This window comes from Pristiophorus japonicus, chromosome 8 (assembly GCF_044704955.1).
Source record: "Pristiophorus japonicus isolate sPriJap1 chromosome 8, sPriJap1.hap1, whole genome shotgun sequence".
In the NCBI taxonomy this organism is placed as follows: domain Eukaryota; kingdom Metazoa; phylum Chordata; class Chondrichthyes; family Pristiophoridae; genus Pristiophorus; species Pristiophorus japonicus.
This window is the reverse complement of record NC_091984.1, coordinates 178,909,109-178,919,798: the sequence shown is the minus strand read 5'-3', so window position 1 is coordinate 178,919,798 and position 10,690 is coordinate 178,909,109. Positions and strand designations below refer to the sequence as shown.

Sequence of the window (10,690 nt, the reverse complement as noted above, 5' to 3'; positions counted from 1 at the left end):
GTTTAAGGGTACATAATCCAATCGATTTATATGTACTAGATCAGTTCAAAGATTAATTGCCGTTCAGAGATCAGAATCCTGGCTGTGTTTGTGAGAAGGTCAATTACATAGAAATTGTAGCACAGAGACCATTCAATCTAACCAATCCATGTTGGTGTTTCTCCTCCATGTGTGCAGTAATGCTAAACTCATGTGCACGACCTGTCCCCAGAATCCCACTTTCCTCCAGCCACCTATCTAACCTATTCTTAAATGTTGACATGATCTCTGTTTCAATAAGTCCCTCCAGATGTTGCGGCTGTAATTCATTGAGTTCTTGTGCACATTGCAATGACTCCTGTTATATTTAAAAATAAGTTACATTTAAAAAAAAATTAAACAGAGGTTTGTAAAAGGTAGTAACATCCCAACTGTGAATGACAAGATATGCACACATAGGTTAAGGTTTTATAATACTGTTGAATCTCCTGGGGTGCTACTCAAGGCAAGTCTAACTATCTCCCCATGACATTTAAGGGCATTACCATCGCTGAATCCCACGTCCTGGGGGTTGCCATTGACAAGAAACTCAACCGGATCAGCGATGTAAATGCCATGGCTACTAGAGCAGGTCAGAGGCTGGGTATTCTATGTCGAGTGGCTAATCCCGACTCCCCATAAGCCTCTCTACCATCTACAAGACACAAGTCAGGAGCATGTTGGAATACTCTCCACTTGCCTGGATGGGCACAGCTGCAACAAAGCCAGAGAATGCACTCATTTACAAAGGAAAAGCACATTGTACTAAGTAAAATAGAACGCCTTTTCTGTTGAAGTTGAGGTGTGTTCCCCTTTAAGGCTATAAATCCTAATTGATATTTAAGTAAACACGAGGTAAGTTCGTGTCACAGTTAAGAGGCTGTAGACGTGGCTTCAGAACATACAACTGCTGGAATGTTTTGTCTGTGCTGTTCAAAATGATTACCTATGCTTGTTTATTCTTGTTTGCCAGTTTGACAGATAAATTTGCATTAGACAGATGCAATGATCCTAGTATTTTTCTTGATAACTCGCCACACCTCTCATTTAAAATGGTAAGTTTTCTCTCCTTGTCTGTCTCTTTCACCCACTCCCTGACTGGCAACCTGCTCCTCAGGCTCGCTCAATCTCACTTTGTAAATGGCCTCATCAGGTGTGTAACAGATGCTCTGAGCAACTTGTTCTCCAATCTTTTTCCTCCCTCCCACTGGGTACATAAGTAGCGCTCGCTTTGAGCCCTCTGCAATTTTAACTTGTTTAAGTGAAGCATCCAAGACCAGACTTCCTTTGCTGAGTGAGATAGTGAGATTTATTAAAATAGTAGTCCTCAAAACTAAACAACTGCTTAGACATGCACAGCAAAAGAAAATAATTAAAACCGTATAAATTGGACCAGATCACATAAATGATGTTCTGACAAGCCGCTGTACTGGCAAGAAACTTCTGTTGTTCGATGTTTTAAAGTTCTCTCGTTACTTGATGATTGTTTATACATCCACTACACAGCCAACTAACTGCTTCTGAGGACTAAGTGGAAGCTATTTCCTCAGCTTCGCTTTGGCTAACCTCCCAAAGACCATTGAGGAAATATCAACACAACTTCCTTTAATAAATCATTGAGTAACTATATGGGCAGAGTCTACAAACAAGGGACCATACTTCAAGCCATTATACAGACCCATGTCATGTTGTAGCCCATACATCTTATTCACTCAGTTAGTATCAACACATCTTAATGACTACTTCTGGCAACCAAGCCTTATTAGTGAGCAAAAACCTTATAAACGGAGACATCCTGCTTTACTGTTCATTTGTCACCCACGAGATCTGAGGTCTTTGCACCATGTTTTTCACAGCAGGCTACCTTAATATGCCAGACATTATTAAGAAGTTTCTTCAGCTTACGGCCATCATTAAATGCCCTGCTTCATAAAAACAAAGGAAGAAAAACATCTATACGCCGTTTTGTCCTTTCTACTAACCTGGCATCTGTTGCGTGGTCATACAGTAGCGAGTGACCAGCACTGTCCGCTCTCTTGGCTGACGGAGGCCTTGAGGGAAGAACAGGTTAAATGTAATGAAATGATTAGTCAGTTGGTTCAGTCCTGTACAGTTTATTGTTGACTACTTGATACAAAAACAAAATGTAGTGTACAAAGATAAAAGCATTTTATGATTATGTCTGGAATTACTAACAAAAGCTCCTCGAGGCAGATTATTGGCATCTGGCCAAACAAAACCAATCCCACTTCCCCCCCCCCCCCCGCAAAAAAAACTAAAGTAATTATCAATCATAAGGCAACTTAGTGAATGCAACAGTGCCTGGCTATGAAAACGATATGACAAAACACTGAACTAAGCATCTAGGAATCTCCCTCCTGGCACAAATGGAATGCAACTCATTCTGTAGTATGCACAACTCATACACAATGAACTTAGCAACCACATATACGGCAAAAACGGTGGCCACATACACAGTCAGGAAAGTTAGCGCTATAAAGTAACTTGACCACACTCAGATGGTCAGTTCTCTGCAAATGGACAACTCCTGAGGCAATGATGCCCTTGAATCAATAGGTCCTTGAAGATCAAACTAAAGTCATTTAGTGCTTTGAAACTTCTCCCATTTTCAAAACTGAGACACATACCAGCTGGCTTGGTAAGTAGGCTCCTTGATGAAAGCACCAGTTCCGTCGATAGGCACACATTAAACTGAACAGGCTTTGTAATGATAAAGTCAGCCATTTACAGGAACTGAACATTATAGCTATTATTCTGTAACCAAAGAATAATTGCATTAAAAAAAGGTTACAAAATGCATTGGGTATAAATCAAGTGAATGACTTTTCTCTGACATTACTGTTACGCGATCTGCCGTCTTAACATACAAGTCGAACAGTCTTGTTAGCTGAAGTCTATGAACTGATAAAGCTGCATCGTAGAGGAGCTAATAAACTTGGTCTAACTGTTCCAATAGCGACTGAAGTAGTAATGGAACAACAGGATGTAGCAATTTCTCTGAAAATCCAGAAGATTTGAGCCATTTCCATTTACACATTATCTTTTATATCAAGGATCTCTACACAATCAATGAAGCTTCAGATTCAAAGAGTGTATCTAACTACTTCATTTAAAATGGGCTTTACTAACAATCTGTATGATTTTATAGATTCAAATACCAATTCAATAATCAAGGCCGTTGAATTGTGGTTTTGTGGAAGGAGGGTTAGATTTGTGGCAAGTGATTCTCAAAAAATTGATTAAAAAATCCTGGAATGATCAGTTTGAATTATAATAAAAGCAAATCAATGGCCCGGATATGATATGAGCAAAAATACAGATTTACATTTATATACCTGGAACCCTCAAATATCTCAATGCACTTCCCATACAATTAATTACTTTGAAGTGCAGTACCTGTTAGGTAAACAAACATGGCAGCCACTTTGCACACTGCAAGGTGCTACAAACAGGAGTGAGGTAAATAAACAGGTCATTTGTTATTGCTAGTGTTAATTGAGGGAAGAACGTTGGCCAGGACACTGGGAGAACACCATGCTTTTGGAAAGGGCCATGAGATCTTGATCGTCCACCTGAGCCACAAGATCAAAATCTAATCCAAACGACTCCTCCAATAATGCAATATTCCCTCAGTAGTGCATTGGTATGTCAGCAATTGATTTTGTGCGCAAGTCCTGGTGTGTGACTGGAACTCTCAACCTCCTGACTTCTGTGCAAGATTACCATCAATTGAACTAAGAAGAATCTGCATTTATACAGCATCTTTCACAACCTTAGGGCAAAGACAAGGCTTAAAATATTGAAAATGTGGAAGTAAATGACCAAAAGTGCAAAAGATAATAAATGTATGAAATGGTAATAACCTCACAGCACAGCTATCCTTCTAGATACTACAGTGTATCATGTATTTAAGGGAGTCTGTGGCATGTCTGAATCTCACTCTTTCAACACACTGAATTAAGAGATTTAGCTACAGACTTTCACATTTCTGCCTATAGAATTTTGTAAAAAGCACACTTGCTGGCACTAAACCTGAGGTTTTCAACCTGATTAAAAATAATTCAAGGATTGAATCTGTCTGCCACAGATCAATGAGTAAGCATTTCAGTTGCATCTGTTGCAGATTGGCAAGTAAATGGGGAACTATTAGTTTACTTTGGCCCTTTATCACGGTTTTAAAAAATAATGATGGGGATGGGAATTACCACCATTAAACAGTGTTCACTTATCAGTGAACCTGTCAGCAGGGATGTCACTTGCAACACAAAGCAACTGTGCCAATTAGCTGGATTGGATAACGATCACGGTGTTTAATTCAGTTGGCATTTTGGGTCTCTTGTCAACATTATATTTTTGCTTGGTTGGCAAATTAAAGAGAGGGTTGGTGTACTGGCTTTGTTTTTGCTGCAGTTAACCCAATACGAATAGATTATTGTATTTCAGGGATTCCATTGGGCAGCACTGTACCTTCACCTCATTGATGGCCATTCATGTGATGTAAACAGTCCAAAATCTGCCACTTGGAGGAACGGGATTACATGCCTGTGAAAGGTTGAGAATGTGTAGCAATAATACATGAAGGTTTACAAACTATATAAAAAAAGTAAAAAGATTCCCATTGTAATAAAGTAAAATCAGTACAAATAGGCAAGGTGGAAAATATATCTGTGATTACAATAGAGTGATACAGAAATTCCATGCAAGATTTGTGAAGACCGTTTTCTCTTCTGTTTTGCCATAAACTCATAGTCAGCGTTGCATCCGAGAGATATCAAGAGTGTCTGCAATCACGAGACTTGCACCACACCCTATCCCTAGAGAGAAAAACACAATGGCATTATTAACTAACAGCAGCTTTTAAAGGAGTTCAGACACGGTGAAACAATTGTGCATTGCAATTATCCCACAACTGAGAAAAGACTAGATAATCCTGGAAATGGATTATGAAGTTTCTCCTATCAGGACCAATAATTAGTACAACCCACAGGTCTTACGGTATATTCAGGATATACCACAGCTAGTATACATTTTATATCCAAGTCTCCCATAGTATAGTTATATATGTCACAGGTACCATAGACAATTTTCTACAGCAACACTATTGATGCATTAAAATTAATACATCCATTTAAGTCATTTTTCATTATCTGAACCCTTACAAGTGCTGGAAAGTTCCTTATAATGTCACTATATATCTTAATGGTCTTAAACAGACACTGAATTACAGTGTGAACATCCAGAGGGACAAGAGTCGCAACATTTTTCAGGACAGTTACGGGGCTCAGACAAAAGTATCTACAAAGGTCCCCAGAACTGTGTTCTCAATTCTGGGCACCACATTTTAGGAAGAATGTCACGGCTTTGGACAGGGTGCAGAAGAGATTTGCTGGAATAGCACCCGGGATGAGGGACTTCAGTTATGTGGAGAGACTGGAGAAGCTCAGGTTGTTCTCCTTAGGAGGAGATTTGATAGAGACATTCAAAATCAAGAACGGTTTTGATCGAGTAAATAAGGCGAGACTGTTTCCAGTGGCAGAAAGGTCAGAAACTATAGGACGCATATTTACGGCAATAGGCAAAAGAACCAGAGGCGACACGAGGACATTTATTTTTAAACGCAGCGAGTTGTTGTGATCTGGAAATACACTGTCTGAAAGGGTGGTGGAAGCAGATTCAATACCAACATTCAAAAAGGAATTGGATAAATACTTGAAGGGAAATGTTTTTTTTTTACAAGGCTATGGGGAAAAAGCAGGGAGTGGGACTAATTGGAGAGCTCTTTCAAACAATTGGCACAGGCACGATGGGTCAAATGGCCTCCTTCAGTGCTGTATTATTCTATGATTAAGACGATGCAGAATCTTGAACACATCCATCCATTGTATTTGCCATAACTGGTCGAAATGGGGACATCCCCGCATAATGTACATGTCCAAATTGTGTTTATGATACATCCAGTTCCAATTCTTATTTCTAGGCAACCATTCTATTTTTTTTTAAGAAATTCAATTTCTGCTTTCCTCTCCTGAAGGTGACATGTTATGCTCCGTTCCATCTGCTCTCTTTGGCCTTTTTTTTTGAGAGTCTATATAGCGAGTGTCAATAATGCTATTCAGTCTTGGGGAACATTGTAGTTGAGCATGATCCTGTCGTCACACACTACACAACAATCATAAATAATCTCATGCTGATCTTTTCCTTTTTTGCCTAATTCTAGCGTCCCTAAAATTGCTCTGACTGAGATCGACTAACTTAAAACACAGACTGAGGATCAAATTTCCTGGGTCTACATTTACGTTCCACACTAAAAAGTGCACTCAGTAATTGAGTCTTAAGGGAGAACTCAGTGCTCACTATTTTAATGAAGCTCCATTCTTGGTCACTTTCACGTGTTTTTAGGATATCCATGAGGGAGCAGAAATGGAACCTGCTTCCAAGTATCCAATATATTTCAGTAGCTAGATGGTGCACGAGTGTGGCTCAGAGAGACTCGCCCTGTTTTCCAATCCTTCCATCTGGAGACACTACAGCCCAGTGCACAAACTCTGCCCCCCCCCCCCCCACCCCTGGTTGAGAACTGCTAATGCAGCACTGACTGATGTTTTAGTTACACATTGCCTTCTACCAAGTCTCCGAGAGCCCACAAACCAGCAGGCTTGTTGGTTTAGAGGTATGACTCTCACTTCAGGATTGTTGGTTAAAATATGTGAGAGGACCAGGTTCAAATCCTGGAGGAGCTCCAATATTTTGGCAAAAGAACCAGAGGTGAGAGGAGTCTATCTATTTTTTTTTATAAATATAGTGAGTTGTTATGATCTGGAATATAGATTCAATAGTAACTTTCAAAATGAAATTGGATATATACTTGAAAATATGCAGGGCTATGGTGAAAGAGCAGGGGAGTGAGACTAATTGGATAGCTCTTTCAAAGAGCTGGCACGGGTACCGATGGGCCGAAGGCCTCCTTCTGTGCTATTTGATTCAATGAAGTGAGACAAAGGGGAGATTGCATTTGGAGTTCAATAAAAAAAAACTTAAATGTGAAGATTAACTACAACTTTAAAAATCTCCATTCACAAAGGGTTTTAATTGCAGGGTATAACATATTTAGAAAAGAGAGGGGGAAAAGCGATAGGTGTAGTCGCTGTATTTATTTGGGATAACAATGGCCGTAGAAAAAGAGAAGTAGCTATCAGCAAGACAAAAATAGAATCCATACGAATAAAGATAAAGGATAATAAAGGATAAATCACACTAATAGATGTAGTCTACAGACCACCTAATAGTGGAAGGGAGGTGGAAGAACTATGCAGACAAATTAGGGAAATGAGAAAAAAAAAAGAATAATCATCATAGGGGATTATGCCCCGATATTAATTGGACAGAAGAGGTAGGTAAAGGGGATAAGGGGATGGAGTTCCTATAATGTGTACAGGACTCCTTTCGAACCCAATATGTAAAAAGCCAAACAAGGGAGGATTCACTGTTGGATCTAGTAATGGGGAATGAACCAGAGCAGAGAAAAGAAGTAAAAGTAGGGAAACATCTAGGCAATAGTGATCATAATATAATACACGTTATGATAATTGAGAAGGGCATAAGTATGACGAAAGCCAGGGTAATAGATTGGAGGAAAGCTGATTTTGAGGGGCTGTGATTAGAACTTGGGGAAATAAAACGGGCAACAATATTGGTAAAAAAACAATGTAGAACAGCAATGGGAAACATTTAAAATGGTGTTCAACAGAGTGCAGGAACAACATATTCCGTTAACAGGAAAAAACAAACTAAAACCTAACGAGACACCATGGATGAATAAAGCCATAAGGGAACAATTACGGGTAAGGAAAGAGGCATACATTAAGTACATAGACAGCAGGGGAGTGCATGATAAGGGAGAATACAAAATAATTAGGAGCGAAGTCAAAAAACAATTATGAAGGCAAAGAGGAACTATGAAATTAAATTATCAAGGAACATAAAACAAAATAGTAAAATATTTTACAGGCACATCAATAAAAAAGGAAGGTTGAGACGGGAATAGGGCCATTAAGGAATAGACAGGATAATACCACAAGTAATGATAGAGAGATGGTTGAAATGTTAAATAATTATTTTGCTTCAGTATTTTTACCAGGGAGATAGAACAGGTGGACATGACATTGGAAGATGAGATTAGTAATGAGATAAGTAGATTTAAAGCAAAAAGAGGATATATTAAATAAACTAACCAAACTCAGAGGATAAAACCCCTGGTCCGGATGGATTGCATCCATGCATTTTAAGAGAATCGAGAGAAGAGATAGCAGAGGCATTAATACACATATTTAATAATTCATTCGAAAAATGTGTAGTGCCAGAGGACTGGCAGATAGCTAACGTAATACCTATATTTAAGGGGGATAGAACATGGCCAGGGAATTATAGACCAGTCAGCTTAACATCGGTGGTAGGAAAAATAATGGAATCCCTACTAAAGGAGAAAGTAGAACATCTAGAAAGCAAAAATATAATAATGAATAGTCAGCATGGATTTCAAAAGGGAAAGTCTTGCTTGACCAACCTCATTGAATTTTTTGAAGAGATAACGTAAAGTAGACAATGGTAATGCAGATGATGTAATTTATCTAGATTTTCAAAAGGCCTTTGACAAGGTACCTCATATGACTGATGAACAAGGTCAGAGAATGTGGAGTCAGGGGACAAGTAGCAGAATGGGTAGCTAGTTGGCTTTAAGACAGAAGACAGGGAGTAGGGATAAAAGGTAGCTTTCACAGTGGCAGAAAGTGTGTAGTGGTGATCCAGAAGGATCAGTGCTGGGACTTATTCACAATTTATATTAACGATTTAGACTTTGGAATCAAAAACACAATTTCTAAATTTGCAGATGGCACCAAATTGGGGACGATAGTCAATACTGAGGAGGACAGCAACAAATTACAGGAGGACATTAATAAATTTACAGAATGGGCATACAATTGGCAAATGAAGTTCCACACAGATAAATATGAGGTAGTACATTTTGGTAGGAAGAATAGCGAGGTCACTTATTACTTGGAGGGTGCGAGTCTAGGTGGGGTAGAGGAACAAAGGTATCTCGGAGTACAAATACACAAATCACTAAAAGTTGCGATGCAGGTTAGCAAGGCCATAAAAAAAGCAAACCAAGCACTAGGGTTTATTTCTAGAGGTACATAATTGAAAAGTAGGGAAGTTATGCTAAACCTGTATCAAACCTTGGTTAGACCACACTGCATTCTGGTTGCCATATTATAAAAAGGATATAGAGGCATTGGAGAGGGAGCAGAGAAGATTTACAAGGACGATACCAGAAATGCAAGGGTATCCATATCAGGAAAGGATGAACAGGCTGGGTCTCTTATTTGAAAAAAGGTGGAGGGGTGACCTAATTGAGGTCTTTAAAATTATGAAAGGTTTTGATAGAGTGGATACAGAGAGAATGGGGGAAAAATTGCGATCGGAGGCTTCCGATCCGAAAAAAATCTACACAAGTACATGGTGGTCCCGGAGGAATGTAGAGATTCCGGTCAGAGGCCTAGATTCGCTGCGCAGCGCATGGGGAGATGCCTTTCAGGTACCTCGGTACATACAAGCTGGAATCATGTGGGCCTCGACCACCAATCACTATGCAGTATTCTTATTGATAAAAATGGGAGCTCTGTTTGTACAGACTCCCATTACTATCAATGAGAAAAAACCCTAAAACACCGAAACACAGCATAATAATGAAATAAAACACCTCACATATTTAAAATTAATTGAAATTAAATTAAATGGTTTAGAAAAAAATATATATATTCAGGAATTTTTTTTGAATGCATTTTAATAGTGTTAAAAATTAACTTACCTTAATGGACAGGATTTTTAATATAAAAATAAGTGTTTATATTTAATTTTTATATGTTTTAAAACTCTTACGCTGGTAAAAGTAAGCTATGCGCTTGCTTTTACCAAGCGTAAAAGTTTGAAAGGCACGAGTTGGGCAAATAGTCCAATCTCTCCCGCGCGAATGTCCTTCTCCCGAGGATGCGGAGGATCTGTCAAAAAAAGTCTTGACAGATCAGAAAAGCCGGTTTTCAGCGCATGCGCATCGTGCCCTGAAAACCGGGTTTGCGAGGCCTCGTTGAATCTGTGCGCACTTCGTACAGACCCAGCATGACCGGAATTTTCAACCCAATATTTCCACTTGTGGGGAAGAACATAACTAGAGGCTATCAATATAAGATAGTCACCAAGAAATCCAATAGGGTATTTAGAAGAAAGTTCTTTACCCAGAGTGGTGAGAATGTGGAACAGGGAGTGGTTGAAGCAAATAGTATAGTTGCATTTAAGGGGCGGCTAGACAAGCATATGAGGGAGAAGGGAATAGAGGGATATGCTGATAAATTTAGATGAGGAAAGATGGGAGGAGGCTCGAATGGAACATAAACGCCGGCATGGACTGGTTGGGCCGAATGGCCTGTTTCTGTGTTGTATATCCAATGTAATCCTATGTGATAGCTGGACTACAGTATCATTGAATCTTAAATCGCAGGTCTCTATATTTCTATTATTTTTCCTATGATGAGCTGCTTTTTGCTCAATCTGACTTACTCATAACGGTAAATTGGAGAATGATGCACATGATTAA

The 10,690-nt window shown here is 39.1% G+C and overlaps 1 protein-coding gene across 2 annotated transcripts in view; it reads right to left on the bottom strand.

Moving 5' to 3' along the window:
- Positions 1-2,116: 2,116 nt before the first annotated feature.
- The window catches only part of LOC139268842 (septin-2), a 195,573-nt gene continuing 186,999 nt past the window's right edge, over positions 2,117-10,690 (bottom strand). For both annotated transcript variants that reach the window (XM_070887596.1, XM_070887597.1), the window contains one exon: positions 2,117-4,853. The gene's annotated coding sequence lies outside the window, so the exon portion shown is untranslated. The remainder of the gene's footprint in view (positions 4,854-10,690) is intronic.